Consider the following 7,126-nt stretch of genomic DNA (forward strand, 5'->3'; position numbering starts at 1 on the left):
ACATGGCAATTTAAATATGACAATACAAATTTAATTTCAAGTTCAAGTTCCGACAAAATATTTTTTAAAGACCGCAACTCACCGAGTTATTTACATTAGATAAAAGTAAAATTGAAACGAAGCTCTAAAGTCTAAAATATAGCTACAAATACTTTTTTTGTTTTTTTTTTATTTGAAATAAGTACAACTTAATTATAAGTAAATAACAGTCTTAATGCAAAATCAGATTTATAAATAGTTTATTTTATAATTTTTTTTAAGTTAAATATTTTAAATGAAGTTAAAACGTTTTCACTGGATATTAGTCGTTGGAGAGCAAGGTCAAAAGGTCAAAACTGTTGATTGGGTAGTTAGTTAAAACAAATAAACTAAAAAGTGCCTCTATGCGAAATTTTTGAATCATAATTTAAGTTATTTGTTCAAACAAACAAGGGTTTCAGTTCAAGTTCCGACAAAATTTTTTTAAAGGCGACAATATATTTGATAAAAGTAAAAGTTGACACGAAGTTCTAAACAATATCTGCATAGAATATTTTTGTTTTTTTTTAAATAACTACATTTCAATCATAAATATACAATAGTGCTTATTGCGAGATTTATTCATCAATCTTTTAATCTCACAAACAGTTTATTTTATGAAATTTTTTCAAGTTAAGAGACCAAAAAAACACTCTTTTTATTTTTAAGAAATCCACCAACGATAAAACTTGTTTAGGTTAATCTGGTCTTTGACTATTAATTGATTATTTAAAATTAAACATTCCCCATTTTGTAACATTTGTAAAGTATAGCATTTTTGATAAAGGTATTTGAACATTTATTTTATAAACGGTTAAATATTTTAAAACTATAACAAACTATTTAAAAAATGATTATTAAAACTATATATTACAGTTTATAAAATGCAAAAATACTTTTGGGTTTTTAGTATGAATTTCTGTTGTGATAAGTTTTTAAATAATGAAAGATAAGTTTACCTGCATAAAGTAGCTTTAAAATAATCAGATGGTATTGTAAAAATACAGTTTAGTTTACAAGCAGTTTAATGTATTAAACAGTTTAGTGTACTAAGAAATAAACTTAATAAAATTGTTACTATACATTTTGCTTAGTTTCAATAGCTATTATTTTATATAATTCAGAAACTAATCTTTATTATTATTTTAATAATTTAAATGTCCACTGTTGCTATAAAAAAATATGGTCATGCTTATCTAATAACTAAACAGTACACTATTTTTTTAATGTGACATTTTAAGTTATTTTTTGTCTGAATAAAAAAAAAATAGTATTGAAAAATCAGTCATTTTTTTCTTTAAACGTATTTTCTATGTTTTCATAAAAAATTTTAAACTTGATTTAAAAGAATCTTTAATAACTTTAGACCACAAGTTTTAATTCTCGTCATTTTATAGAAATAAACATACATAAAGTTCTTTTTCTGTTTGTAATCTCTCTTTAAAGTTTTAACATTTCACTTTAAATTTTATCATTAATTGCATTGTTTTAGTTTTAGCATTTTAGAAATTAATTTATTCTATTTTTATGTCTTATATCTTAATCTTAACTACAATTTAAAACAACCATTACAAGGCTTTACATCTTTTTATAGTTCATAATTTTGAATAAAAAAAATTTTTGTTAAGTAATGTAGTCCCTGTGGGTCATTTGACCCTCTTGCAAGCCATTAAAAAATTTAGGGGCCATAAACAGCAAATAGTCCAAAAGGGTAGTAAAAGGGCCATTTCAATCTTACACTAAATACTTTCGAGTTGATGATGAACAGAAGAAACAAAACAGATTTTTGAAGTATATAATGGTAGTTTATTAATAAATCTGGTCGGAAAGGAGGCCTTGGCTTTTTTAATTTCTTTAAAGGTGACCTTATGAAAAAAAGTTTGGGTAATTTTGATGTAGTCCTTTATGTAAGAATAACAACTTGTATGTATTTTAATTTATAACTGTAGGTGTCATATAACAACCTTGAATGAGTATAGTTTAAATAAAATTCTTACTAATAAAATAGTTTGTAATAAACAAGAGACTGAATTCATATGAATAGTTTGAAAAAAAGTTTTTTTTTTAATTCAAGTAACTTACAACTTTATAAAGCAGTTTTTGACTTACTTTAATGGATTTTTCAAATGTTTCAAGTTTTATCTATCTCAATAGAGTAAATTATATTCCTGAAAAATACTAGTACATTTGTTCTAATAAATACTTATATGCAATTAAGATAGTTTAAAATAATCGTTACTAAACTTAAAAAGTAATGAATAAATTTCCTAAATTGTTTAAAGTTCAGTTAATTGAAAACTATTTTGTAGTATCATTATATATCACTTGTTAAACAAAACAAGCAGTTTTAAAAAAAGTTTTAACTTGTAACTGATTTAATATCTTATTTTTTTATTACTTAATAATAAAGCTTCAAAGCTATCCTACAAAACGACTTAAAAATATTGGAACAAGTTAAATACAGAAAAGAATATTTAAAATAATATCAGTATCTTATTTTTTTTTAAATCATTCTTTATTTTTAAATTATAATGTGTAGTTGAAGTTAAAATACTGCAAAAAGCTATGCAATTTTGCAAAAATAGAAAAAAATATTTTAAAAATTTTTAAATTAAATGTTGACCATCCTAAAAATATAAAAGTGCGTATGGGTTAAACTAATAATAATTTTTATTAATTCTAATCAAAACTTTACAGGCACCGAACCACCTGACGTTGTCAAGATGGACTTGTTCAAGTTGGAAGTTCTACAATGGAATCTGTTTTCATGTTTAGTTAAAGGTTTGATTGGTGAACTATTTTTATAATGTATGTTTTCTCTTGTTTTCTATCAAAGGTTTAGATTATTTTTACAGCAAAAAACAGTGTTATAAGTAACACCTCAATATTTTTTATTGCTTAAAAGTTTGCTTAGGATACGCAATAACTATTTAAAACTATTATCTATATGTAAACTAGTAAATAATAGAAATATGTTTGAAATTCAATTTTAGATAAAATGTTTTGTTTGAATATGTCAGACTAGTTATTCTCTATAAATTATCAAATAATTAAAAGGTAATTTTATAAGAAGGCGAAATACTATTTTTAAACATTTTTAAATCTTTGTAAATTTTTAAGGTGTTTGTAATAAAAAAATAAGTTGTTTTTTATTTTTCTGTTGAGAAACATGTAATTTAAAAATATGTATATAAAATGGTTGTAACCAACTGTTTACTTTAAAAAACCATCAATATGCTTAAAAGAGTGTTGGTTTACATTATAAAAAAAAACAAAGTATTACTATAGAATTATTGTTTTTAAGGTAAATAACTAATCAGCTACACCAAAAGTTGGATATAATTTAACTTAAAACGTAGAAAAACAAAGTACTTTAAACTTTAAAATAAAACATAAACTAAACCCTGTTGAATTATAATTTATTTTAATCGATAAAAAGGTTCTAAGTATGAGACCTAATATTATCTTAAAGACTTAAATTTTACTTCTAGTATTTCTTTAACTCAGGGGTCGGCAAACTGCGGCCCGCGATCACGTATATGTGGCCCGCTGAGCAAAAAAAAAATTTAAGTTAAATTTGTTTGATTAATTTAGTTTTAAGTTCCTGTATAATACTTTAAAACAATAAAAAGACTTAACTAATTTAGCTTAAACAGTCTAAAAAAGACAGGTTAGCATTCCACCAGGTTTTTTTTCTCAATTTTATAATAAATTTTTTATTACAACAGCAAATAATTTTCTAAAAAAAAAGAGTGTAAAATATTGCGTTGAATTACTTAGATAGTTATATAATACCTATATATATAATACCTAAAACTAAATGCAAATGTTCTCCGTTTTTTACAAAAGTAAGCACAGTAATTAACTGAAATGTTATTTCTTTACAGTTTAGTATTTTAACACGTTTTTGTACCTAAGTTTCTATTACAGATGTTTTGTTACTAAATGTTATGTTCTATTGTGCAAAAAAACAATAAAAATAACACAATAACAATAACAAGAAATATGGTTAACTTTATTTTGGTTTTGATACCTTTGATTTTTTAGAAGTTTTCTTTGCATTTTAAACTAATTCCTTTAAACACAAATGAACAAAGATGCTTATATTTTAAACAATTTTTTATTTAATACTTAACGAGAAAAAAAATCAGTTTAAGCATAATTTTCTAACATCATTGTTTCGACATGTAATGTCTAAGTGTGTACAGACACATTTAAAACAATATATATGACATAAATTAAAAAAAAATTGTTAGGTATACTTTTTGATTTTTTAAACAGTGTTTGTTGACAAAATAAGTTAATTTTTATGCGTTGCATACTAATATAAACAGTTGCTGTTTTTTGTAATTACCTATTTAATACAAACTAGATTGAGGAACGTTATTATTTAAGACGTTTTTTTTAACTTTAACTTAATTATATACTAAAAATAGAAGCAAAATGTTGTACGTTAAAGAAAATTATATTGGTGCATTGCACTTTTGCTTTTAAAATGTATGTACCTATTGTTGTGCTTTGTATTGGAACTAAACCTAGAATTTCTTCTTAATGTCAAAATTAGTAAAACACCTGTAATAAAAATTATAAAACGAACAATATCTGTTGTACCAGTTCTAACATCTAAATAGATTGATATAAGTCCTTATTTGGTTTATGCGGCTTTATAATCTTTAGACATTTCCTAAACACGACTTCTTGTTGATATTGAAGAAAAAGCAAAAATATTTTATTAACCCCAACACAAATTATTTAAATAAGTTTTCAACTCTAAATGGTATCTTTTTTTAGTAATTAAATTTGCTACATTATAACTTAATAGTTTTTTCTGATCAGTTTGTAGTTACTGAAAATAATCATGTCCGTTTTTGAAACTGACATATGTGATTTTTTTTTTCGTTACTCGCAATAACTCGAAACTAACGTATTATAGTTCTTTTAGCTCGTCTTATAACTTACATTTGCTCTATTTAAATACAAAATTTTAATGCAGATAAAAAGTTGTTATTATGCTCAATAAAAAGTAGGTTTTTCAAATTCTTTAATAGCTTAATAATTTTTTATACATTTGTTATAAATGTTTAAAAACTTAATTATCCATTCAAGCTGAACTAAAATTTTTTTTTTTTATATAATTAATTTACTGTTAGTAAACTTACGTATTTCTTTATTTTGTGAACTTTGTTTTAAACACGATTGCCAAACAAACAGGCTAGTTTAAAAATCTTATGAAATTCAGACTAGGTTAAAGCTTTTTAAGGAATTTTTATAAAACTTAGGGGTATCTGAAACTTTTATTTCAAACACTTTAAATAAATCTTGGAATTCTCAGAATAGTTTTAATGACTGTAGTGTAGTTTACTAATTGTAATTTTTTTGTCTATTTACATATTGTGCGTTTTTATAAAATGATATATTAGTTATGTATTTAAGCTTGATTAACAGAAAGTTTTTATCTATTTTATCTTTTAGTAAACTTTAAATACAATTCAGACAGTTTTGCTTTTAAAGTGGCAACCGTGTAAAAGACTAATTAATTACTTATAAAGTATTTTATTAAAGTATTCCAACATTAAATATGTTACAAATTTTGGTTTAGCTTATCTGGAGTACAAAAAGGTATAAATTTTATTTAATTAACTATTTACTGGATTTTCTAAAGAATGCAAACTATTGAGACATAAAAACTATTTTTAAAAGTTAACATTTTTAAATATGAAAAGTGATTCATAATATAAAAAATGTATAAAAGTAACCCATAAATGTTTTTCAAGCTTGGTTTTTATAGAGAGTTAGGTTATAAGTAAAATATAAAAATATTTTATCAAGTTTTACTTATTAAGTGTTTAAGAAAGTAAATATTTTATTAAGACTTAAGTATATTAAACAATTTAATATTTATATATTAAATAGGCATTCTACTGGTAGCTAAAAGTCATTTAAAGTAATAAAGTGAATAAAAGTAAAACTATTTTTGGTATGACCAAAACTAAAGCCAAAAGATTATTCAAATATCACTAAAACTAAAACATTGGCCCGCGAAGATTTTGAAAACTTGAAATTTGGCCCGCGAGCACCAACTGCCTGCCGACCCCTGCTTTAAGTAGTTGTTTTATGCTAAAAACTAAGGTTTTTGGCTATTAAAAGTTTTCTATTGTTATATTACAGTATCAATTAAGAACGAAATCGATCCTCATTTTTTTGTTTTTTGACTTTAAAAAATTACTACTTGGTATGACGTCATAATAACTTTGTTGGTCGACAGCTCACACAAACAAAAGATCCCTGCAAGCTGCACAATAATGTTTCAAACTATTTATAAAATAAAATTAATATATTTTACTAGCATCCTATAAAAAGTTCAAATTTAAAAGTATGAATTTATTTTAAAATATATTCTGTTGTTCAACAAATCCTTTTTGGTGATTAAACTTAAATAAATCTATATTTACTGAAGTATACAGTTAAATTTCAATGTAAATAATTTCCACCCTAAATATTATGACTAAAGATTATAGATAACAATTAATTATTTTTAAAAATGTTGTAATTTTGTAACTTTCTTTGTTATAAAGATAAGTATTTGAAAAAAACATATTTATTCAGATGCAACTTAGACGTATCCCAATCAAGAAACTGGAACAATAAAGGAACCTTTCAATATATTTTATAAACAAATGATACCTAAATTTTTAAAGTTCCTAATCATTATAAATGGTTTGATTAAACTAATATTTTTTTTCTTTTTAATTTCCTGTGTTAAAGATACATTCTGGTCGTTTTGTTTTTTTTTATTTCATCTTTTTAAGATTGTTTAGGTGATGCTTTTATAATTCGCTTTTTAATTTACCAAACTATTTTAGTTATGTTTTCTTTTTCTTAAAAACTTGTGTGTGTCTTTTATATTTCGCTTTTCTTTTTAATGTGCTATTTTCAAGAAATTTATTTAGTATTTGGACATATGTAAGTACACTTAGTGATTATTTTTTGAATATAAAAGTTAGTTAAGGTTGTACTTTTAGGCTAAGGTTAAACAATTACAATTTTTTCTTTTTAATTATTATAACAACTAAGCATGACGAAAAGAATTTACCAATAGTATCTGATT

Source organism: Thalia democratica, chromosome 1, assembly GCF_965202585.1.
Source record: "Thalia democratica chromosome 1, ktThaDemo2.hap1.1, whole genome shotgun sequence".
Classification (NCBI taxonomy): domain Eukaryota; kingdom Metazoa; phylum Chordata; class Thaliacea; order Salpida; family Salpidae; genus Thalia; species Thalia democratica.